The sequence below is a fragment of the Lonchura striata genome, chromosome 12 (genome assembly GCF_046129695.1).
Source record: "Lonchura striata isolate bLonStr1 chromosome 12, bLonStr1.mat, whole genome shotgun sequence".
Taxonomy (NCBI): domain Eukaryota; kingdom Metazoa; phylum Chordata; class Aves; order Passeriformes; family Estrildidae; genus Lonchura; species Lonchura striata.
In genome coordinates, this window is record NC_134614.1 from 19,508,477 (window position 1) to 19,535,354 (window position 26,878).

Here is a 26,878-nt window from a genome sequence, read left to right on the forward strand (position 1 = left end):
AATGCTTAGCTATGCTTGCTTGTTTTTGGCACTTTTTGGTTGTTGGAAGAAAAGCTTTAAGGCTAGAATTGCTCTGATGTTTTCCACAGTTCACTGAATAATTTTATGCACTACTGAAGATTTGCCACATTTGGAATTACTGCAAACTGTTACTTTTTCATCATATTATAATTTAATTCACACTTTTAGTATGATAAGAAAACATTTAACAGTTTGCATATTTGAGAAGTGTATTTGTTCTGCCAGAAAGTTGTGGTTAAGAATTCATTATGGGTCACTCATTTCTAGGATTTGTAATTTGGGCTTAAGATACATTTAGAAGATTCAAGATGACATAGAAGCCACCCCATTCAAATGAATTATATGCAAGAAATTCAGGGAGAAAAAATTGACCTTGCTGTAAATATAGGGCAAAAATAATTTATTGTGAGCTTGAGTGAGGTTGAGAGTTTTTTACTATTTCAGCAAGATATTGGAGGGGAGGTGAAACTATTTTAAGCTTTAAAAAACAAAACCCCAATGTTGCTTAAGGGGAGAATATTCATGTAACTATGTGGATTCTTAGATTTCAACTTCTTTAGGAAACATTTTAGGTTTGCCTTTCAGCTGGTGAAAATGCTGATTTTTTTCTTTCCTTTTCTTTTTTTGGTCTCTATTGGGTGAAAATGAAATTTCTTTTTTGGTGTCACTTAACCTCTCTGTGTCCTTTTGAGGCTCCTGTCACACCATGGGCTGTTGTCCTAAATATCTCTCTCCATTTTATTTCTTGGACTTGGAGTGGAACCTCACAGTGAAGTCTCCAAGGTGAGGTCTCTGCAGGGTAATTGTGAATATTCTCCCTCTGCCTTCTCACTGCCAGGGCGTCTGGGAGCTCCACCCTCCCTGGTGGGAACATGGACTGAGTGGAAGAGCCCCTTAGAAAAACTCCTGGAGGAAGTGCTACAACAGGAGTCAGTCCCTGGAAAAACACTTCAGCTGCTCCTGCTCCTGGGTGTAGGAAGGCATGGCTGTAAAAAATGTCCTTTACACTCCTTCTCACCCCAGAGCCAGGTACAATCCCTGCTGCAGCAAACCCAACTGGTAATCACAAGGTTTTGAGTTAAAGACTTTGCTGGCAGTGAGGTCCTGTTTTCAAATGAAGGTTATTGATCAAGTTTCTGGCCTTAAGAAAAGAAATCAAGAGATAATTTATGCTCAGAGTGACCTGTAGGTGTTTGCACAACAATTTATATCCACAGTTATGGTAATGCAGCTGGACACAAGACAATTGATCTTTTCCTTGGAACTTTTTACCTTTACAGCCACTACCTCTAACTCCTCATTATGTGTCCCCATACTCGTTGCATTTCAAAATTATCACACTAAGCAAAGCTCAATGCACTGTTTAAATGAGTAAGGAACATCTGGTGAGCTGAGACTACTGGGACTCCATGGACAGATAAAGTTGTAGCACTTTTCCTCTGTATATGGAAATGCATTGTAAATTAAATCTGCAAATTGTCTGAAAAGGCACAGGTTGGAAAGGAGGTGGGGAAGCACCATCATTTGTGCCAAGGTCAAATTCCATGCAGCTTAGCTGAAAGAGAGTGTTTTTTCACACATGCAGTCACAAAGTTTTGTACTGTTCACTCATTGTTTTGCACCTTAGCAGTTTTCTAAAGGTGCTTGGGACATTCTACTTTGGCCATCACTAAATAAGTGCCAAATATACTATAAAACTGACAAATCTTGTGACTATGAAAGTATTTCTCTCCCAACCTTTTTTTTTCCCTTCTTTCATTTGCTTTAAAGAAATGTGGGGTAAAACTGAAATCTCAACCCAGAGCTGCAGAGACTGAACCGCTGCCTGCTGATCTACCTTGGTTAAAAAAAAAAAAAAAAAAAAAGGCAAAACAACGAGTTGTACACTAGACCATCTGCCATGAAACATAAATGTCTTGTAATAGCAATAAGCCAAGAGCCATGAAGCACTTAGCCTGAGGGAGAAGATGTTTCAGCAGGGTGAGCAGCAGGGGAACCCTCAAAGAGATGGGTGATGCTCCCTTGCAGCTCCAGCTGCGTTGGAGGCCAGCTCTCCCAGCCTGCAGAGTTCCTGCCCAGCCCCAGATCTCCTGCTGTGCCCCCTCTTCTCCTCTGCATTCATGCTGAGAGGCTGAGGCCTTGGGAAGGTGGGAGTAATTTTTGTTAGTGCTGTTCTGTGATCCCACACACCCCCTGTGCCAAGAGGGGACGTGACTGTACCTGGGGCTTGTCACCCCCTCCGTGCCAGGACATCCCTGACTGCTGCCACGTTTGTGTGACACAGAGCAGGAGTGCTCATATGTTGGCAGGCCTAAATTCCCTGCAGGAAGCAAGGAGAGGGCACTACAGGCTGGTGGGACTTTGGTTTTGTTGTTCAGAGCTTCTCCTGGAAGCCACTGATGTGCCAGTCTCTAGTGTTCCTGCTTTTTTCCCATCCCACGCGAGTGTTTGCAGGGGCTTTATCCATATTATTGCTTTTGTTCTTGCATCACACAGAGGTAAAAGACAACTGGGAGAGCACAGCCTCCACCTCTGGAAGAAATTTTACCCCTCTTTTCTACTGAGAGCATCAAAACACCCTTTATTCCATATACACCTGTCAGGACTTACTCTGGCACAGCTCCTAACCACAGCCCCAAATGTGAAACCTGACATTAATATGAACCAGTAGGTTCATTTTCAACTGTTTACCCTGGAACAGAGCTAATAACAAAAGACAAGCAGTTATCAACAAAAGGTAGGGTTAGCTCATGTCACAGCAGCTAAGGAGTATAATTTGAAAACCCCAAAGGGACTATTTAAGAAATGTCTTGCAGAAAAATCCCTGCTCTTGTTACCATCTCAGGAAGAAGCAGCAGGAACATGACACCTTTGCCTTGTTGGTGCAATGATGGTACTGAGAGTATGGCAAGGCTGAGTGCTAATTGTTCATTGGGTGATCAGTGATATTCCCAGGAGGCTGCAAAGGCAGAGGTTGAAAGGAGAAGAACAATTCTTTGGATTTCTCCTTTCAGGAAATCATTTAAAAAGAGGCATGAACGAGTGTCAGGACAGAATCTGCAGATGGCTCCAACGTCAGGGAACATTTATCTGAAAGCCAGTAAAAATGTGACTGTCTCCTGTTTTCCCAGGCTGTATAACATCACCTTGATGAGTGTTTTCAGCCCAGACAAGTTGATACAGGAGGGCACATCTGCTGCTCAGCATAGCGAGGGCCCCAGGAGAGCTGCCACTGCTGCTTCCTGCAGTCCCTGCAGCCCCCACAGGGAATGGCACCCAAGGCTTTGGTTCCATCACCCCTCTGACTGCCCCAGCCTCCTCCTCCCACCCTCCCCATTATCCCCATGAGGCTCAGCAATTTGCCTGATCCTTTTCTGGACTTGTCCGTCCATTCCTGGAGCTCCCACACTGGGATGGGCCAGCACCTCACTGTCCTGTGTGCACATTAATTCCCTTTAAAATTCAGCCTCATTCACAAGGTACCCATAGCCCTGATTTTGGAGGGCATGAACAGCCCCACACCAGCTGCATCTCCCATTCTCATATTTGCTAACCCACACCCAGGTGCCCCTCAAACTTCTTTCCTCAGAACCACAAGCTCCCAGCCCAACCCTTTCATTTGTTGCTGTATCTAGAAATACATTATATATTTATAAGTTAGTAGCCCAAAATCCATCTGAGGATTTGGCTTTGATTTCCCTCAAAAAGGCACTTTAACACCTGGTCTTCACCTACCCAGCATGCAGGTCTGTGATATGGATGAATGAATCTTCCACTCCTTTGAGCAGGGCTCAGTGTGGCTGAGGAGAGGAGAGCAAAGATGCCCCACATCTGGACAGAACACATCTGCTGCCTCAGGAAGGTCTGACACTCACGTGGTTTCAGCTGAAGGCCATGCAGGATGGTGAAGAATCACTCTTGGAGTTTCCTTGTAAGAGATTATCTGGCATTGCTGATCATAATCGATCCCCAAGGGCAAAGTGACTGGCATTAACCTAGCTGCCCTCTCAATGCCATGAAAAATAATTCCATCCTTTGTATAATCCTAGAAGAAGGGAAAAGAAGTCAGAAACCAAGTGTTTAAAAACCTGCATTTGTCAGGCTGATCCTGTTTAATTAAACAGGAAATTGTAGGGCAACTAAATCAATCTTTACAAAGAAAAGCTGTTTCCCTGTTTACAGAAGAGAAACTTGTGGTGATTTATCTTTAAGAATGTAATTGCCTAATGATTAATAGTTACCACAGATAGGAGAAAATTAGAAACAGGAGTGACTTCTCTTGGTGAGTGAAGCATGGCAGAGTTATATGCCCCTGCTACAGGGAGGATTAAACAAGAAAAAAATCCTGGTTTATACCAGGAACTTGTTACTCTTCTAGTTTCTAGAGAAATCCAGATATGCTACTGGATATTAGGAGATTTGGATCTAAGTATACCTTTTTTTTCTTTTCTGCTCATGGTAACTCAAAATCAGATTTTCATCTTCCTTCCCATCCCTTTCCTGCAATCTGCCATGGAAACCAGTGGGCTCCACAACTACATTGTACCTCAGTGAACACCATAATGAAGTGTCCCAAATACATCTGCAGTCCCATCCTTGGGGATTTCATTCTGGTTCTGGATCCTGCCCTGGCTGCAGGACTCCTGAGGTAGAGGCAGGAACTGAACCCAGTTTAGCTGCATCTTAGTGCAGGTGATGCTTAATACCACTTTCCAATCCAAAGGGTGTCTGCTCACAGCTTCCCAAGAGATAAATTCAATTTGCTGGTCACTGGCTTAGAAATGGGGCTTAGAAATGTGGGTTTCCCACACAGAATAACAGATTTTGTGTCTGCAGAGTCCTGGCAGGACAGTAAGACACCTCCACAATTGCATTCAACAATTGATCAAAGTAATATCCTTGAATTTAAACAGGAAACAGATGATGCCAGTACCTCTGCAGGGAAGGAAAAGGAATCACCGGTGACTTTTCAGAGGAGCAGCACACCTTGGGCTGCTCAGCATGGAGCAGGACATCCCAAACAGCACAAGAGTCTGCTCAGCCATAATTCTGACTGAAAGCACACAGCCACTCTTGTGTGGGACTTGAGAGTTTGACAAGTCAGGATTCAATTCTAGAGCACTTGATGGTGTCACTAACAACTTCCTCTGCAGCCACATACAGAAATGCCACTGCAGCCCAACAGAGAATGGCCATCCATGCCTTCCCTCTCACCCAGCAGATTTAACAAATTTAAACAATTTCTGTTCACTTGGAACTGGTGGAGGTAAGGATAAGACTCTAACATTTTATGGACCCATAGTTTTTTGATTGTTTATGAGCAAAGGCAGACAGAGTTCTCACAAACCAGTTTAAAATCCCTCAGCAGGGAAGCCTCGTGGTTTAAGAAAATTAGGATTTTTTATTATTACTCTAATAGGTGTATTATTACTCTAAAGTAATAATACATTATTAATAAAAAACACACTATTGGTTGTATATTATTACTCTGAAGGCGACTTGCACTGAGATTAAGGTCTGAAAGACTTGTAACACCTCTGAAAGAGGTGTCTTCCACTTGGCCAGAGTGTAAAAGAACCAATTTTACAAGTATTTCACTATTTTTCCGTTGTAGCTGAACCCAGGCAACATTCTGCTTGTTTTCTCAGCTCAGTCAAGATTCATCTGCACCTCTAGTGGGACAGTTCTGACCCTGATAGCTCATGCTCTCTCCCAACAAAAGTGTTTTGCCAGCATTTCAGTGCTTTACACTAAAGCACCATGTTATTCTCTCAGCTACACAATTTTCCCCATTTCCTTCAAATGTCTCAAGGAAAATCTGCTCTCAGTATCTTGCAGGAAGGAATCTGTCAGGCTTTAACCCATAACCTTTTTCTGCTTTACTGACCTAAAATTCTCCTGCCTGTAAGGCAGACCCACATTTTAGAGCATATATCTCCATAGTTTAGGGAAGGTCATAAAACATTGTCCAGGCACATCCACTCTCTTTTCCCATAGATCATTTCCTGCTTATCTATAGGCAGCATCCCAGCTACCTGTTTGACAAGTGCTTTCATTCCTTTGCCTCCATATGAAGTAACCCATCTAGACTAATATCCACAGATTGCAGTATAAATTCCCTGCTAAATCTTAACCAGTGTAATTACTCAACCCTAAATACTCTCATTTCTTCCTCAGTAGGGTCCAAAAATACCTAGCACGTGAGGATCTCACAGCCACCCTCACTGATCCCCTGCCACCACTTAATTGAATTATAACACCATAAATAATCTGGAGGCTATCTCAGAGGCACCCCATACAATTTTCAGGGATGTTGCCTGGTGGGTGACCTATTTGGAGAGGTGGAGACAGATTTCTCAGGATTTTCTGCAAGCTGATTATCTCCATATTCCCTGATGGGCCTTTGTTGCAAAAGAATTTAAAAAAAAAAAAAAAAAAAGTGCTATTTAATTTATTAACAGTTAGTCCCAACCCAAATTCCCACAGTGAAGAAATGCTGAGCAGATAAGCCTAAAGTTCTGCAACTGAGAATATCAGGACAGTGAAGTGTTTTAAGATGGGGATCTGAATTTTGTAGCTAAAGAGCGTCTTCAGGCAATTCATGGATTATGCAGGGATACAAATGCATGAGGCACTTAGTGCCAAGTACCTCCTGGCATTCACAAACATAATCTCCACAAAAGGAAGATTTCCACCACAAAGAGATGTTTTGTATACGGCCAGAAACAAGGTTGCTTATTTGAATTAAACGTTCCAAGGGCATTAAGGCTAATCTACTGGCAGCAGTAGGTCTGCACTTCAGGTAGATGGAGTGCTTGTGCTGCATTGTAGCCCTGCATCCTCTCAGCACAAGGTATTCAGAAAATTGCTCTTCTCTTTGCTTGCCCAACTGCTCTAGGGACGCTGCCACACTTGTCAGACAATAGATGTGGTATGGGAGCAGTTCACATGCCAAGCACACACCCACGAGTGCTGCTGTGTTAAACAGAGCTCTGCAGAGCAGCCTGCACCACACACATCTCCTGTTGTTATCAGCCCCTGACGGTGAGCCCAGGCTGAGGGCTGTGGTTGGCACACCCGAGGGATGGGGTGCCACCCAAAGGGACCTGGACGAGATCAAGGAGTGGGTCCATGGGAACCTCACAAGGTTCAGCAAGGCCAAGAGCAAGGTCCTGTGTCTGTCACTACAGGCTGGGGGATGAGGGGGTTGGGAGCAGCCCTGCAATCATTTGTCTCTCTTCCAACATGAACAATTCGAACCAAAATAACCTGAGTGCCTTCACACTGATTCAGTGTAACACATCTAGGGAGACCTTACACAACTGATATTGTTCCAGAGCATGGTAGAACCCTTCCTGGCATGGTGCTGCCTCTCAGGAACACTATCCAGCACCAGCAGTGCTTTATTTTCCTAACCACACACACTGGTGGGGCAGCTCTGCCGTGGATCCCCTGTGTTCTCCAGATGTTGCCCCTTGCATTGCTCCTCCCTGTCCTCTTACATGGGTGCAGCAGGAAGGGATGCTCCTGGATTGCAGAGATGTGCTCTGGTTGCCACGACACGTAGCTGGGGGTTTGGTTTCCTCTCTCCTTTCTCCCTGTCCCCAAGTCTGCCTCTGTGAGTGCCCCACACGTGGAAGCAGGAATGTGTGCCTGTGCTGCCAGAGGATCACAGAGCTGCTGGGACTCGATGTGTTTCCCAACTCCTCTGCTGGTCTCTGTTTGTTTTTGTGTAACCAGAAGCCATTGAAGCCTGATGTATTAATATATAATCCCTACACTGGGAAGCAGCAAGGTCTCCCCTCCTGCTGCTCATGGAGTACTTTTACATCTTCCCTGCTTCCCAACGAGGGGTTGAGGAAAAAACAGCAAAGGCTCAGGAAGGAGTCTGTTCTTTTTGCCTTCCCATCAAGCACAGCTCTCTGCATGTGTGAGGTCTCACAGGGGGTGTGAGCCAAGCCTTATCCTCCTCCAAACCCTCAATTAAAGAAAGAGTGAGCAGCGAGCACCAGGACCACACCAAAGCTCAGAGCTGTCAGTGTGGCTGTCTGCAGCAAGCTCCCAGGAGCTCTCTACTAATATTTAGAAAACAAGGGCAAACAAACCCAAAACAAACCCCTGAGCCCAAAATTGTGATTAAACAATACTAAAGTGCATGTAATCCACATTGCTGTGTGCCAAGGAACCTGGAAGGTGGACAGCCTCTGGGAAGCCCCAGATGCAAGCGTGTCCCCTGCTCTCAGCCAGGAGACAGGAAGAGGAATTCCTGCAGGAACAGCTGTTTGGGGCCAGAGAAGGCATCCAGAGAACACTCAGGAGGCAGAGCCTGGAGCACAACACCCAGTGCTCACCTCAGCAGCATTATGGGCTCCATTTCACCTCTGAGTGACTTTCTGCTAACTTCCTCAAGAGTTTTTTACCCAACCCAGAGTAAGTCCCATACTAATCAGGGTTTGCAACAGATCAAAACCTTCTTTCCAAAGTTTCAGGAACTCCTGGAGTACAGCAGAGATTCAGAATAGAGCTGACCTGCACAGAGAGAAGGCATTTTCAAGTGCAGATTTCACATATTCAATTATCATCCACCCAGTGCTGAGCCACATGATGCAAGGGAGGGACAGGGGGATGCACAGTGCCCTGGGTACATGTCTGGCTTTATCTCTCTGGGGAAGGGAAATCCCAACTCTGCCTCTGTGTTCTGCATCGCTGAATTCCCACAGCAATGGGGTCAGACACATCTGTCTCACAAAGGAGAATTAAACTAGGTTGCCAATTTAAAAATACATTTATCCTTTAAAGAAAGTAAGTAAACACCCTCCACTGAGTGATTGATGTGTTGGGAAGTTACGCAGCCTAATGAAGAGCACTATGAGCTGTTGGCATTATTACATTTGCTGTGACCTTAAAAAGGAAGAGCTCCAGTTGTCTTTGGAGTACAGCTTTGTATGTTCTTGGATTTCTAATACTAACAGGAGCACAAAATACGGCGCTGATTAAAATCATTCAAGCTTTTGCTTCTACACCAAGGAAAGAGTGAGAATGGATTATATTACAGGCATTTTGGCAGAAAAAATATTTGCTTTCACAGAGGGAGATATAATGTGTCAGTTCTCCAGTCAGAGAGCAGACAGGCAGGCTTCCACTCCAGCACCATTTCAGCAAAGTCTGGTTTGACTCTATTACACATTTCACAGCATGTGAGCCCAGGCCCTGGGCAAACACCTCCAAGAGCCCCTTTGCAGGTTCTCCTGGTGCAAATGGAATGGGTCAGGCAGGGCAGAGTGGGCAGGACTGCAAGTTAACAAAGGTCTGTGCTAGCAGCATGGCCAAGGAAGAGCTCGTCCACCACAGGCAGCTCACGAGCCACGCAGAGGCTGCCCTGGCAGGGCTGTGGTGCCTGTGGGGCTCTGCAGCAGCAGGGATTGCACAGGATGCCCTCAGTTGTGTTGGGGAGTTTTTTCTAAAACCTACTTTTCCCAACTTTCTGCAAATCCTCTTACCTTTGCTGTTTCCCACATCAGTAGGTTTGTCAGTAGGCTACAAGTTTCCCACACCGCCAGACTCCTGAGCATCCCTGGCCCAGTTTCCTGAGACATTTCAGTTTCCTGAGACATTTCTCATTCCATAACCAGCAAAAATTGTTGGTTTTGTGACTCAGATTACCAGAAATTTCCCTGTGCAGCCATGCCTACACGAACATGGGTTACACTTACATCAAGTTACTTAACCTCCCTGGTCTGAGAACATTTAGCAACAGGGTTGCTGTGAGAACAAATTAGATTCAACAAAACCCGTTTCAGAGACAACAGCAAATTCCAGTTGCATTTCCATTTCTGCAGAGAGGCTGAAGGTGGTTATTGTGCATCTAACATCAGTATTCAACTATAGGTGACTAATTATACCAGAAATGAAACAAAGTCAATACTTTTCCAACTTCATTGGCTTCCAGCTGGGGCTTTACTAAAGAAAAAAGAAGAAAAAGATGAGGCTTGTCTGTTTGAGATTGAACTAGAAGATTTAAATGCATGTTTTCAGATTTTATACCATCCTTTCATATTTAATCTTTCTTTTTCCAGTGTTGTTATAAGCTTTCAAGTGATCACAATGCCTGAGTCTTAAGATACTAATTTGTTTGTAAAAATATATGGGAAGATTTCAGGAAAGAGAAAGTTAGGTTTCACTTGCTTTCTCCTAGAGAAGAATACAATGTTATAATTTAATGTATTTAGAGAAGGGTGTCTGGCAAAACATATTTCTGCTGTTGTTGAGAAGATGATGGTGCTTTTCCCTCTTTTGCATTATCTAGAAATGAATTATTTCCCTTATCCATTGTTTTTAACAAAATGTTTTTGTTTCTATCAATATGAAATGTCAGACTGAAACATGCAGCTATTTGCTTTGGAATAAGCACAATATTACCCACAGCTCCATTCAAAGCACCAAAGAACATAATAATGTTAACTATAATTAGATTATTTTCCAGAGAGTTAGAAAAATTCATTGTAGAGCAGGGGTTTTCATAAGGAAACAGAAAGACTTACTTTATCAAATAACTCTGCACAAAATAATTTTGGAGCATTAACTCCCTTTTGTGCCTTGGCTTTAATTATTGTCTTTTTGGCTTGGTAATGTGTGGATTCCAATTACCACATTTTAAGAACAGAATAGATGACTCAACAGACAAATGTGTTTTCAGACTATAGAATTATCATATCCCACTGCTACTCCAAACCTCCTGTGCCCACAGCACATATCACAACTACTCTCAAGGACTACCCCTTACCTTCTGCATGGCCCAGTAGCACCAGATGTAGATTTCCACCAGGGAAATACTTCCTTTCCATGCCATGCATGGCATCCTGGCCAGCACTCTTCAGGGGTCAGCATTTCACTCCTTCCCTGGAGAAGGATGGCACAACACTCTTGCTAAAACACTTCTCTCTCAGCACAGTGCTGCAGGCTTAAAAACATCTGAAGAGACATTGCAAAGGTGCACCTTCCTGCCACAAAGCAGGCAGGCCATCACAAGAAATCATATCACCAATTCCATCAGTTATTTCTGAGCAAGCAGGTGATCATGGCTTAAATTCTTTTGTTCTAGGAAGTCTCTGTAATTGTTTGTTGTGTTTTCCTACACCTGAGGTCTGTGTCCTAGTGGATGTTTCGTAGACAACTCATCTGGCATCTGGATCAGAGACTGAAGCCTCTATTGACCTGTTTGGTAGGAAGTCAGTGCTGATCATCATTGTATCTGACAAGATTTAAGAAAACCCAGATAAACAGAAGCTGATAAACTACTTGCTGCTACACACCTGGCACTTTTGGATTTACAGGATTTATAGTGGCTGTTTCATCTCCAGTATTCTTGGGAATTAGAAGAAACTCAGGAAATCTTGAAATGTAAGATTTAACAGTTGTGTTAAATCTTCAGTACTAAATTGAAGGACTCTGCACATCACAATGCCCATTTTGCTATGGAAGCAAATCCTTTTCTTTTTGTGAATTATAATTATTTCCAGTCATAAGACCTTTCAATTTTCAAAAATCCCTAAGGTATGGTGTTACCTATAGGAAAACATATAGTTCTGCACAGCGAGTCTGGAAAGCAAGATATAAGCACTGCTGTGCTTTATCTCACATCCAGCTGGACATTGCAGCTGAATCAAATTCCTCAATATTGGCCTGGGTCCCCAAAGAAATATCTTTTCAGTTCTTCTCTAGCCCCATGTGTTTTAACTCTCCGTGAACACTGAAAGGATCAATCTCACACCTTAATGGCTTGCAGGAAGGGAATTTTAAGTGAGAAAACACTAACTATTGAGCCCTAGAGTTGTGCATCCAGCTGGGTGACTCCTGAGGCTAACCACAGTCAAAAGAAGGGAGAGGAAAGTTCAAAATCTTTAAGTCAGATAAAACTAAGTCTTAACCAGGAATTAATTTGAGAAACTCATCAACACTCTTGACCTCCAGCATAGATGGGTGTAGTTTTGCAAGGTCTCTGGGACAAAGGTTGCTGCGCCCATGTGGGTTAGTGCATCCCTATTTGGCTGTCAAGTGCTACATCATTAACTACTAAAACATCTTCCAGCTCCCTCTGTTCAAAGGGCTGAGGAAATTGGTGGTAAACTTGTTTAGTGATGGCCCCTGTTTTAGAAAAGGTGTTCAATGGTCTCCACTTACACATTTCATACCCCTCCCTAGCAGTGGCATTGCTCACAGCAGAGGAACCTGCCCCGAGGCATGGGACCAGCACTGAGTGTCACCCCACTGAATTACTGGGCAACTTTACCTGAACCCCAGGCTGCTCCTGGAGCTCTTCCATTCTCAGTGGACACGGCCCAAATCAGCTTGCCTTGCAGGACTTCTGCCCAAGCTTCTGTGGCTGCAGATATGTGAACAAATCTGCATCAGAGAGAGATGAGAGCAGCAGGACCCGTAATGATGCTACCACTGGCAGTGAGCTAAATTTAATGTCAGCACTGGGACTTCACAGCAGCATTGGTGTGGAAATTGGATTAGTAGCTCCAACTAAACAGAGCTTAAGCCCTTATAAAGTCAGTGGGAGGTTCTGATTGACCTCAGTAGGCTTTGGATCAACTCCCAGGAAGAGTAGACAGTGTTACCACAAAATTATATTCCTAGAAGACTTCCTTGCCCATGATAGAAGAGGTTCTAGTGAACAGCTTTTCTAATGGAGAGCCTGGGCCACTGGGAGGATTGTCTGGATGCTTTTTGAAGGCAGCTTCTTGAGCTGCTGGCTCTTGAAAGCAAGTGCCAGACATGGAGCACACAGTTTGGTCTAGTCCAATCTTTTTTTACTGTGATCTAGTCAACCCTAGGTATTATTAGCCACATTTTCTCACAGTTGTTTCACCTGTCTTGAAGTCTCTGGATAGGACATCAAAAGAGTGGAGAGCTGGAGGATTTTTGTAAGCCCTAAGTAAATTTTCCTCCCTGCTTCTTCTACCCTTGCTGTCAGAGCTAAACATGATGCCACTTGAAATGAACAAATAGAAACTGCCACCTAAACTTTTGGACAGTTGTTTCTTTTTTGGAAAAAGAAATAAATACAGTGAATATATCAACTTGAACCTTGACATTCATTTTCCAAACCTGTTAATTAACTGTGGGGAAAAAAAATATGTGTTATGGGCACCAGATACCCTCACTACTCACATTGTACAGAAAAGAAAGACATGGTCCAGAGCCTGCCATTAAATGTTTCTCATGATTGCCTGTTGTTAGAAGGGAGCTGCAGCTATGCTAATACAGTGTGCTCTCTACAAAAAACCCTGTAATTGGGACAAGGCAGTCACAAAGCTTCCCACAGCTGGCAGGAATTGTGACAGTTCTCGTCAGCTTTAATCATGGCTTTTAAAGCAGATCAGTAACAGCCACAATTAGCCTTTTAGATTGGTCTCAGAAATTACCATTTTTAAAATATGGTGACTCTGCAGGCGCAAACCCAAAAGCTCTGAGCTATGCATAAAACAAGCAGCCACACACTCTGACTTGTCACTTGTTTGGCTGCTCCTTTGTTTCTGCAGAATTGTAGTTCTAAAAAGCATTCAGGAACTTGTACAGATTCTGGAGAGGAAGTTAACTTCAGCCACCTCCTTTTCCTCAACAAACCCACCCTTCTAGACATCTTCTGCTCTGAAGGAGTGTCTGGCACTCTGGCTGTGACTGAGGAAAGGGAGGCATGGCCATGTGGCGATGGTGCCTGAAAAGGTTGCTGGTTCATACTCAGCAGAAAAACTTTGAATCTTGCTTAGTAGGAAAGGATTGAAACAAAGCCCTTCGGAATGGAGGCATGAGAGAACAAAGAGGTGAAATAAGCAGGAGAATTTTCATCCCAGCAAAGGTCCCTGAAGATCCCTGTGGGGAAGACAAGGAAAGCAGAGTAGGAATAAGAACAAGCACCTCGTTAGAGAGATGGTGGGAGTGCAGCTGCTGTTGAGAGGGTCTTTCAGTACACCTCCACCAACAGCAGCAGTCAAGAGACAAGGCTGGCAAGAGCTTGTTTTGCTCCTATCTGCCTCTGCTAAACCACTCAGAAGTTTCTGTCTTCACAGCAAGGTTACTCGGTGAACCTCACATCTTTTGTGAACCCTCTGTGTTAGCCACACAAATCCTGGCATACAAAACTGGGTATCCCTATCTAAAATCTCTCTCCCTACTCTGTGTGGGATTACAAACGCCTCGTTCCTTCTTGGAGGGTTTGCCAGCACAGCAACACAAAGGAGCCTTTTCAAGTACAGATCTGGCCTTTGTGCCTCAGGGCTTAATTCTCTGATGCTGCAATTGCTTTGTACCACCGTGGCTTACAGAGTCTTTAAAGCACAAGTGTAAGTGCACTTGGATGTATCTCCGTGTCAGGAGGTAACAGGATGTTTCTTGCCTACCTCAAAGTGTGACGGAGCAGTGTTACCAACCAACACTTCCACCGGGCTTTGATTTCCCTCACAAAAGCACTTTAACACTGACACTCCTGCCTCAGTCTTACTGCAGCCTGCTGCAAACCCCACTGTGATCTCCATGGCAGACTGGTTTGGGCCAGTGCATCACTCTGTGCCAGCTGCTGGCCAACTCCTTTATTCCCAAAACTTCATTACCTGCCTCACAAGCTGCAGGTGCCTCGGGTGGCAGAGGGTTTGGAAATGAAACACGGCAGTTGGATCTCTGTGGCAGACATGAGCAGTCCGCAGTCTGCTCTGTGTTGTTCTGCTTCTGTGAAAACAGAAAGGTGATGTTCCCTGAACCAAGTTTTCCAAGCAATGCAATTATAAAATGGCCAAAGGATAAAATCCAAACTCATAGCCCATGACAAAAACTCGTAGCCCATGCAGCATATCCATAAAGAATTCTGATACTTCCTTGGTTTATTTCTGTCACAAAATTGGGAAATTTATAAAATCTCCATTCTTCAACACTATAATTTGTCTTTCTCTACACTCACTATAGACCTAGGAAGAAACGAGTTGAAGCCTCAATTACAGGAGGCTTTCAAAGAAGCAAAGGAAAATCAGCTTTATGGAGCAATCCTGCATGATGAATGACATGTTGAGCTGAGGCTGAGCCTTTCATCTCCACGGGCTGCACGGACATGTGGACAGCAGTGCAAAGTACCCACTTTGTGCTTCAGCCTGTCATTCACCATATCTGCTCAATCAAATGCCATTCAAAGGTGAAAATGCTGATTTTGTCCATGATGGCTGATAATGGGTTTAACACCTCCCTGGGAAAGTGCACTAGGAATTGGCAGGAATATAAACCTTATGTTTCCTGAGGTCACACTTTGCTTTTAAAATGGGACTTTTTGCTGCTGTAAATAGGGTGAATGCTGAGCCAGAGCCATCATTAAGGTTTGCTTGTTCTACACTGCCCATGACTTCACTTGGATACATCAAAATCTGCACATAGCAGACACAGTAGGACTCTGATAAACCAAATGCTTCTGAATGCAGTTTAACGTTGGGCTTTCAATTATTCCCACTTTATGAAGTTAATAATTGAGACAATGTGCATTGACAGTAAACCAAAAGGTACCTTCACCAAGAAGGATGTGCCAAGGACAAATGCTACTGGAATAACTGTGAATGATTCCTATTATAAATAGCAAAGCAAAGGATAATGTGTTTATTTCAAACACCAAAATGGGCCACATTTCCACCCCATAACTCTAAGGGGCCAGAAAGCATATTTTTTAATGTTTTTTGTAATAATTGACACTAGGATGGAGCACAAGCAAATGACTTAGTGCTCGTGCTAGCCTTGCTTAGCTGGCCCACCTCCTCCCTACTCACCAATTCCCAAATATCACATTTGAGGCACACATCCTCTTCACTGCTTTGTCTTCACTCTACGTCTTCCCCCTCATTCTGTGGTATCTCCTAGAAATGCCAGCACCAAGCACTAACAGGAGCACTTTAACAGCAAATTCAGGAGCACTTGCCTGTAACAAGAGCAGATCCTCATTCAGAGCTGTATGGCTCTCATGGATGTGCAGTTGCTGAAAATTTATCAAGTGGGTGCTGTTGCCTTGATGCTCTCTTTTTATGCCATTCAGCCAAATGTGCTTATTTAGATTCAGAATTTCTGTCCTTGGGAAAATGAAAAGCTTTTTTCCATCCTCCCCATCCCAAAATGGAATGGAAAATATCTTAACAAGTTGAATTTTTGAGCACAGATTTCCAACCTGTTTTCAGGAATGAAATCATGTAGGTTGGTGCAACTGTCCTTGCTGGCTCACACAAGGTGAAGTTTTGTGTCTCATTTAGGCAGGTTCTGTTTCTCTTATGTGGCTCTCAGAGCACAGAGGCTGTGGTGTTTGGTGGGAAATTATGTCCCTTAGATCATCAAGATCTCCTAAGTATGTTTTCTTTATCACAATTCAGGTTTTGTACACAGTCCTTCTCTAAACTTCACAAAGTTCTCTTCTCAGAAAACCTTTTTTTTTTTTTCCTAGAAATAACTTATTAAAAATTTAATATCTTGTGAAAAATTCAAGAAAAACTGTTCCTTATAATTAAAATTTTAATTTATATCTGCTTGAATATGTTATCCAATTCATTACTGAAATTCTATTCTTACTAAGCTTTTTTAATTTTAAAAAATCAGGGTTTCATGAAAAGAAATGTGACAGGTCTGAATGTCTTCAAATGAAAATTATTTTGCATAATGAATTGTGTGGCATTCAAGCCAACCTCATTGTCTGCTCTCGTATCTGATAATGCCATGTGGTACAGACAGTCTCTCACATCTATAGAAATGGAATATTTGACACACTATTTTTAAAATTGCTGTATTAGCATGTAATGCAGCTGAGTTTCACAAGGTTTCAGGATGAGGCTTATGGAATTGCCCAAGGGGATATTATGCATGGTACCAACAAATCAACCAACCTGCACACAGCTTTAACTTCTTGCAGAGAGCAATACTTGGTGATAATGTCAACTCTAAAGAAAAATTTAGCAAAATTTTCTTCATCTGAATGTGGAAGCCACTTTATTAATGAAGAGTATTTAACTTGCTGCTTGAAAGAAGGAATATGTTTCATAAAAATAGCTTGGAAAAAAGACAATTGCCTATTTCTTTCTAAGATGGTCTATAACTTCTAGACAGTGTCCTGCTAATTGCAAAAAACCTGATGCATTCAAGTCATAAATCAGCATTTCTCAAGGCAGCCAAAATAGCCTTTAAAATTCATTGGGGTAAGACTGCTTTATTGCAGTGCTGAAACCACAGTTTCTCAACAGCAGCTCTCTCTTCTATCCAAACATCTCTGTCTTACCAAGAGCTGGTAAGACAAAGAGGAAAGCTGAGGCAGAAAAGTGGGAAATGATGAAAGAAAACTTTCCTCCAAATTATATAAAAAATTACATTAAGTTATCTCACTTCAAATGTCTTTTGCCTCCACCACATCTCACAGTAACCCTTTCAGGAGGGGTGGGTTGTGCTGATCAGCCGTGACTCACTCCTTGTTTGGGCAATCTCCCAGGGCAGCTTTCCCCACCAAGAGATGGGGAGGCACCTTTAGGATTGCACACACTTTGCTTGAAACTGTAATTAGGACTTGACAGCAGAGCAATATGCAGAAGATAACTCTTTCTGGGGATCTTCCTCCCTACTATGTTTTGCCTGACTCTGTCTGTCCCATCTCTGATTTGATTTATATTCCTTTTTCTTCCCTTAGTCAGCCTCTCCCTGCTGCACATCATCTCCCTGATCAGGAGGAAAAAGTGATTACCCTCTGGCTCCCACTAATCCTCATGTCCCATCACTTTTTAGGGTGATGATTTCCAGCCTTCCTGAAATTGAGAGAAAATTAACACTTCGAAACCCCAGGATCTGTGTTCTGTTGATCTGACCCCAGGCAAAACATAGCTCTGGCTGGGGCTGTTTTACCTCTAATCACAGAACAGCTCCCACACAGTCTTATTTGTAGTTTTTTATCTCACTGTCCAGCTAAGTCAATCAATTGCTGCAAACTGTGTTGTGCTGCAGGGTAAAGAATAATAGAGGAATATTCAGCCAAACTGTACAAATGTTCCTCCTAGTGGTGTGTGTGTCTGTGTTGGAGCAGCAGCCCAGCTTGCCAGGTAATGCCACTGGTCTTTGACAAGACTCTTACAGCTCTTCCAGTTTCAGGGGGGAAAACATAACTAGAGCCATCATTCACCTCAGGAAGCATCCACAGAATAATTACTCCCTCCAAAACAATTATATCTGCAAAATGCTCCTTTTCCTCAGAGGGAAAATCCTCGTGGAGCCTGTTCCCAATTAAGGTTAATATATGCCCCTATTTCTTCAGGAAAAGGGTTGTTCTGGTCCCCACTGGAACCACTCGGAAACTTTAATGGTCTTTGAAGCAAGCCCAGTGACAATGTGTCTTCATTAGTGGTAGGAGTGCTCCCTTGCTTCAGGTTTGTCTGAGGCTTGGATGCTTATCCATCACACCGTGGCATGCTGGGGACAAGAAATTGGATGCAAACTTATGGGAAGAACTGAGACTTCCTACAATTTGGCCGCCCCTCATGCCTGATTCAAGGGCTGCATGGAGGATGGTATTTTCAGTAACATTTGCTCTGGTGACACTGTTGGGACCAGTCCCTGCCTCCAGCTTCAACATGGCTGAGAAATCACAAAATCATGGAGTGGTTTTGGTTGGAAGAGACCTTAAAGCTCATCTCAGTCCAACCCTTAACCTTCCCATAGGCCAGGTTGCTCCAGAATGGGGCTGGGCAGCTCAGCACTGGTTCTGGACATACTCCAGTGTCCCCAGCTGTCCACTGGTGCCCTTTGGGCCACCATTGGAGCAGCATATTCTCCTGATTCATGTGCACACTGAAGTAGTCCTCATTTTGGGGGCTGGAACTGCCAAGGGAGGGGAAGGAAATAAATAATTATGCAGTAATATTTCTTGCTTTATAACTCTGCAAAATAGCTCTGGCCTGATTTCTGTGTCAGCTGCCCCACAACAATTACATCTAAGGTTTCTGAGAGGACCAGGGATTTTGTTGGTTTGTTTTTTAATGGAATTATTCTTTCATTTCAGTGCCATATTAAGCAAACAAACTGCCAGACTGCTACTCTGAAGTTCTCTGCAGAGTCACTCTTACCAAATGCCTGGAAAATTTGAAGACAAATTCCCTCTGACTTTCATGGGCTCTTTTATCACCTTGTCCATGCTTTCATCACCTTGCTTATGTTTTCCTGTATATCCCATTACTTTTTACAACAAACAGGGTGCAGTTGTTACTATTGATCACCACTCTTCTTTCTCTCACACACAGACTGACTTCTCTCCCTCTCCCTTTTATCATACAGTTGTCAATCTCTACTATGACCGTGTTTTAGGTATTGTATAAGCTTTTCTTTCTATTTTCTATTATTCAGTAAATGACTCCCTCTAGATTGAATCTGTGCTACAAAATCTCTGCAATGTGCTGGTACCTGGAGTTCCCCATAATTATTCCAGTGCTGTGGTTTCCAAAGCTTTGCTCTCTTGCCATGGCTGTCTGTGCAGCATTTCACACTGTTCCCTTACAGGATTGCTTTCCTCAGCTCCTCCAGCAGTGTAGAGTTCCCTTCCAAAATATCTGTGGTTCTTCTTGGCATCCAGGTGCCTGTAGCACATTACAATGAATGGGGGAAAATAAGTCACTTGGGAGCTGCAGACAGATGAAGGGGTTGTGCCAGCCTTTAAATCACCAGAGCATCTAAATGTTTGTTAAAAACAATAATAAGCACCCTCTCATCAAATGTAGTACTCGAAAACTATTGGATTTTAATCAAATGAGAACAAAGGCAGTACACAGTGACTCCCATTCATCTCGAGGCATCTTAATTCTGGCTCCAAATATTGCTAAAAGTGAGATGAATGGGAACTACTGACACCAGTGGCAGAGTCAGCTCTTGGCTCCTGATCACTCTTAAAGCAGCTCAGGCTCTGATGCCCACCCATTATGGGGTTTTAAGGGAAAGCCTGTGCCTTGGAGTAATACAAATTATTAAAAATATGTAGAATTGAGCCCCCATCTTCCTCCAGCTTTAACAACTGTTTTGATGTGTGCCTTTGTCCAATATTCCATAATACCTGCCTGGTAGGGGAGCCACCATGACCAGCCAAGTGTTGTTCCCAGGACAAGGCTCATGCCCTGCTCTCCACAAGTGCTGGGTTTTACACTAGGTCTCTCTGCAGTTGACAAGATGAACATTGTAGGGTCCTTCAATAGTGAACTCCTTCCATTCCACTCCATTCCACTCCATTCCATTCCATTCCATTCCATTCCATTCCATTCCATTCCATTCCATTCCATTCCACTCCATTCCACTCCATTCCATTCCATTCCATTCCATGCCAATAAATAAGAAGCTGCAACCATTTCTACACAAAACATTGCAGCTGAACACCCAACCCAGACATGTCACACTCTTCAAGAGCACTCTTACCTCCAGGTGTTCCTCTGCTGACTTTAACAGGTCAGGGCTCTCTGGGTGTGCAGCCTGCTCTGAAATACACTTGGGAGGTAAAGGGACATTTGCAGTTTGGAATCCAGGTGAAATATGTTGAAAAACAACCAAGCAAAAATAACATTGAAGCTGCTTGGACCACACTGCATCAGCACAGGAGGGATCCCACTGAAAATTCCACTCACCAGGATGGGATCCCACTCAGCACTTCCATCCGTCTGAGAAGTCATTTCCAAAGCCACTGAGTTTCTTTTTGGTCAAATGAAAGCAATACTTATGGACTATAAACCAGCAGTTGGATTTTATTATATCTATGTTGCTTATCAAACTTCTGAACTCAGTGAGAAATATGAGAAACACATGTGAGAGTTGCTTGTGAATATACAATGAATTTGTTCCTTTCTGAGCAGCAGAGCTGCTTATCAAATAAATGAATAAAACAAAGTGTTCCTTCTTAACATGGAACTTACATCTTTAATGAATATCAGCCTTATGTTCTCATGAGAATCTTATTATACAACTTCCTTCACTGATTCATGTATTAATACCATTTTGTATTAAGCTGGTACATAATTGATGATATGGAAGTGTTTTCATATAACAACTCCTTCACTGCATAATATAACCCACTTATCATATTTTCAGCTCAAAATTCAGAAAGTTCATGCATGCATTATACACTAAAATGAACACATTAACTGTATAAAAGTACAGTATATCATTTGCAAATTGCATGCAAACCAAAGTAAATATACAGTACTAAACTCTGATTTTGATACAGCTCATGTTGAAAGGCATAAATCAGCTAACAGAAAAAAAAATTTTGAGCTCAGTTGAATGGAAAAATCTCCTGCAGGAAACAACAGCCAACCTAGTGATTTGGGTGCAACCTGTGAGTCCTATATGGCTCAGATTAACACATATGTTACCCATTCAGTGACAGGACTTTCCCACAGAAAACCTGTCTTGTCTTTCAGTACCACTCACTAGAACCAGGTGAAATCCCTGAAGAAATTTGACCTTTAGGTTTAGGACATTACTGGTTTGTTTTGTATTCTTTGGTCTGCATTTTCTTAATAGCATTCAGCAATACTTCAATATCTAAAATGGTAAAATTACCTAAGGCTCAGGAGGTTGCTCTGTTTTATAAAAGCTATTTAAAACTAAGCTCAGGAAAATAGAGAAGGAAACCTTCTTCCAGCAAACCAGCACACCAGGGCAGTGACAGCATAGACCAGCAGTCCCTGTATTTACTTACAAGCTTTTCATCCTGTAGAGCTCATTTTACAGATGCTCAGGCAAAACCATTAATATTGGAGAGCTCTCTGGCATAAAAAAGGTGATGGTTTGCAGGAGGAGCACATGTCCACCTCAGCCATGTGCAAACAGAGGGAGAGTTCATTTCTGTGCTGCTGCTGCTGTGCCCCAATCTGACAAAGGGACATGTGAGATGCCACTACCTGTCATGGACTTGTACCAGCACAGGACTGGCACAGTTTTCAGACACTGTTCAATGCCCTGTTATCCCCACAAGGGGGAATGGCTTTAAACTGAAAGAGAACAGGTTTAGGTTAGATATTGGGAAGAAATTATTCACAGTGGGAGCACAGATTGCTCAGAGAAGCTGTGGCTGCCCCCGGATCACTAGAAGTGTCCAAAGCCAGGTTGGATGGGGCTTGGGGTAACCTGGGATAGTGGAAGGTGTCCCTGCCTGTGGCAAGGGGTGGGACAGGATGGTCTTTAAAACCTCTCCATGATTCTATGTTGCACCATTAAAATGTAATGGTCCTGAATCTCCTGGTTCTTCCCCCTCCACCACAACACTGACTCACCACTTTGCTGCTGGAAAAGATGCTCAGGACCCTGAGTTCCCTTCCACTCCCTTGGGCAGGTGGCAAAGCCACACTACACCTGACTTTTTAACTCCCTGCCCTCCCAGTGACCTCTCACTTCCCAACCCTGTGCCTCCTTTGGGCAGTAAAACAAGCCTTGCTCCAGTGGCAGCGTGATCCATTATTAATCCAGCATCACTACATCTGGGACTTCGAGTCCAAGGCAGAAATAAAAAGGCAGCAGCACAGGCAGACTGGGAGTGCAATCAGAACAGCATTTGTAATTTAATAGAGCTACCTGGAGTAATGCTGTAATCTCAAACAGCCTTCATAAGTTGTTCAGAGAGAGAGTCCGTAAATCCTCAAATCAGCTACAAATATATAGTTGCATTACTACCATGGATTTAAATGCCTTTGAAGTCAATAGGGAGATTCTTACAGATTTTTACAGGCTTATGTGGTATTTACATATATACACACAGAGAAATACATACATATATATATATATAATGTCCCTAGGGGTTTAGTCTAATCTGGATTGAGAGTCCCTGAGGAACTCACAGCTGAGACCCTAAGGAAAGACACAGTCAGAGAGCTCTCTGTCTGTAGGGTTTTATTATAATGTCTTTTGAACATACTTTTTATACCATTAACCACCATCTTTCTTTCTTTTTGTCAAGGCAAGAGCTGTCTCTATTCTGTAATGTAGACATCACCATCTCAGAGTATGTTCCCAAGAAGACTAATTTAAACACTGACAAGAAAATCACCCATTCCATTTGGACAGAGAAAAAATTATATTTCTCCAGCTGGAAAGGAAAAAAATCCTGCCATGTCATCTTAATCAGGTTCACTGGACAAGTCAGGGAAAGATTGAGGTTTTGCCAAAATGAGGATCAAAACTATGGGAAAAAGTAAGTGAGTTTTATTTGCTTGTATCATTGCACTCATTTTGCCAATCCCCTGGTGCTTCCTTGGTGCAGAAGCAAGGCCAGCTGGATGCTTACATGACCTGCACAGGTTCACCCACTGCCACCAGTGCCACCAAAGCTGGGCTGAGTCACCCATTCATTTTTTATCCCTGTTTTTATCTTGCCCTCTTCCTGCCCCCATGACACAATTCTCTCCTCTTCTACTTCATTCTGAGCTGTGTTCCTCCTCCTGCCTTTTCTCAGCTCTGCACAGGAGGGTTCTGAGGATGTGACAGCCACAAACACCATGGAGCAGAATCACATGGGATACCAAAAGACAAACCAGAGAGCAACTTGCTGTGGAAAGGACAAATGTTCCAATGAAGAAACATCCTTTTTTAATTCAGTAAAAATGATTGTGTTATTAAACATTTTTGTTTCATATTGATTTGGTGATAAGGGATTAAAAGTAAATTAAAAGCCTGGTTTGCAGTCTAAGGGCTGTTTCTCATCTCAGTGGTTCTACCAGTTGGGAAGCAAATCTTTTTGTAAAAGTCCAGGATGGGTTTAGCACACCAAGCCCTGCTGCTTGTTCTCAGCAGTGGCCAAAGCCCTGTGGAAAGCCACAGCACCAGCATGGACTAGGTCTGCCATCACTGCAGGATCTCAAAAAGCTCTGCTGGGAGTCACAAGGCTTAACCCCCAGAACTATGCACCACTGCCATACAAACATGGTGAAAGGGTAATACAAAAATTAGCTGAAAACCCAAGTCTATTTCTTTAACCAGATAATTTTAAATTTTGCTCCTTATTTCTTTCTTTCAAGAAGGAAAAAAAAAATGAAAAACAAAATGAAGCTAAAGACAAACAGAAAGTGCAAATGTAGACCAAGAACAAAAGGCTGTGAGGTGTGTATCTAATGGATAAGTAAAGCATGAGCAAGGAGTAAGAAACCTGAAGCTTCTTTAAATGTCATTCTATTGCTAATTAAAACACCATGCAGAATTTCCCATGAGAAGAATCTTGAAAATTGAGCCTCGTGGCACAATTCTGATAGAGTGGTTGGATACAACTGCCTCCCCCTCAGACAGAATCCTCTCCCACACTTCTTTCCACCTTGCTCTCTCAGTCCAGTTTTCCACAAACCTTACCACACTCTCCACCATTTCAATGAAGAAATGCTTCCTAATATCTAATCTTAATCTTCTCTGCCACAACTGGAGGCCATTTCTTCTAATCCTATTACTTGTTCCTGGGAGAAGAAACTTGCTACACCCTGCTACAACCTTCTTTTTGGGAGTAAGAAGGTCCTCCCTGAGTCTGCTTTTCTCCAGGATTAACATTCCTAGCTTGCTCAGCTGCTTCTCATAAGATTTTGGGGGCAATTTGTCCCAGGGATTTGTTGTGTGCTGGATTCTGCAGGTCAGGAGCATGGGGCACCTTTGCAATCCTCTCTCTCTGCTCCCAAAACCATGACCCAGTGCAGCCCTCCTGGCACAGATCCTCTCCCAACCTTCTCCCTCCACAGCCCTGCTCACCACCAGTTTCAATGCACAAATCCCAACCTCTGCACTTGCTGGAATAATCTTGTGTCATGTTCACAGAGATCAGACAGGATTTATTTCTAGATGAAACCCAGCTGATAATAAAAAGCAAGTGATTAATCCGCTCACCCCGGCCAACTAACACCCAAAGCCTGTTACTGTTGCTGGCTGGAAGGAGATATGTGATTGATTCAGGAGGGTCTTTTAGCTCTGTCTCCTTGTTTGAGTTAGAAGCTGCATAAAAATGTGTAGCCAGGGTTTGTGTCCCTTCCATCCCCCACCTGACTGTTGGTGACTGAACCTGTGAATGGAGCCTTTGCAGTAAGAACAGGAACAAAAGTCAGGATTCAAGTTCCCTCTGCTACACTTTCATTTAATACCAAGATCCCAGGACTAGAAATAAGGCCAGTCCTGATTAATCATGTAATTATTTTGTCTTGAATAGTCATTAAACGCCTCTTCCCTTTGGGCTTTGAGCTGTTTCCCTGCCTCTTCCTGGGTCTGGCTCACTAGATCTCAGTCCCCCCCTCTCCCAAGCTGATATCCCTCACTGCCTCCCTCCTTTGCCCCATCTTCCAGCCTCCCCCACATGCACAGCCCTGTTCCTGGGATCTTGGCACATCCCCACACCCCTGCCACAGTTCCCAAGGAAGAGCCCCATGCCCACAGGCTGGGCAGGATGCAAGGCAATACCCTGCAGCATTTTCTGCTCTCCTGCCCCTGAAAAAGCTGCACCTTAATAGTTTGGGGGGCACGGATGCTTTGAAGATTGGCGTAGCTTCTAACACTTGTGTTTTTGTACCTCTGTGCTGAAAAACTTTGATTTTGCCAAAGGAGTGGTTTAGATCTGTCAAAACTCTGTGTTTAGCTGCTGGTTTAACCAGCAGGGACTGGATTTTCTTTCCTTTTCTGTCAGAGGGTTTGATGAGAGAACTGGTATCAAGAGGATCAGCCAGAGAGTGATGATAATGCTTTTAGCATCTGAGCCAAAGCCCACTGCCTTCAGTGAAAGCCTTTTCATTGACTTCAGTGGGGTTTGATCAGCCCTGTGCCTCACACAGGACTGGGCAGGCTTTGCTTTGAACACAGCTTCAGCATCAGACACCAAAGTTTCCAAAGGCCACCATGTGGCCTGGTCACAGAAGTTTGAGAACAGGCAGGGCAGCAAGGGAGAAAAGAATTATTCTTTTTCCCTATGCTTTCAGCTCCTTAAACACCTTTCTCATGCCTCTCCCAATATATTTCTTTCTCAAGTATTCCCCAACATCTCCTAAAGCATCCAAAAAGAGAAAAGACATCGACTCATTTTTAACAGAGAGACGTAAAACCCAAAAGATTTTCTATAAATAAGCAAATAAATATGAGGGGACTGAAGAAAGTAAACACACAAAATAAAGATGATTAAATGCTTTGAAAGGTTGATAGGAAGGCATTAGTTTAACTCCTCTCTCACACAGCCTGAAATCTGCTAAATGCAGGGGACGCAATTCTGCCCGTCTCTGTTTATTGCATTATGCATAAACTCTGCTATCTGGGGAGACGAGCAGATCTTGACACGCTGTGACAAGCTGCCAAAGTTCCTGCAAACAGGAGGTTCCTGAGCAGCCTCCCTAAATGAAGACAGCCCACACGTGCTGCTAATGAAGGAGCAATCCACCTCCCTTGGCACCCACCAGGCACTCAGGAACGTGGGGACAAATGGGGATGGGAAAACCTGGCAGTGGGAGCAGCACTGGAGCAGCCAGTGGGAGCTTCCACACCTCCCAACAGCCACTGCTGCTGCCTGAGATCAGAAATTAAATGAGCAGTCGTGAGCCTGTGACCATCCAAGGGTTTCAACTCATTAAGATGCTGTTTGACTCCACGGATTTTTGGGGGGTGAGACCACAGTCTCATTTCCTTCTTAGGTTTTCTGCCTCGTTACACACTAAAAACTGAAAGCTAATTAGCAGCTTGCATAAAATGGGGGAGGGATGAGGGAAGGTGTGACAGAGACAGGTGGCTGTCACCAGGGAATGTCTCTTCCCATAAATGCTGGTGCCCATTCACAGGCTCCAGGAAACCTTGTCCCTAAGAAAATAAATGCCAGCTGCAA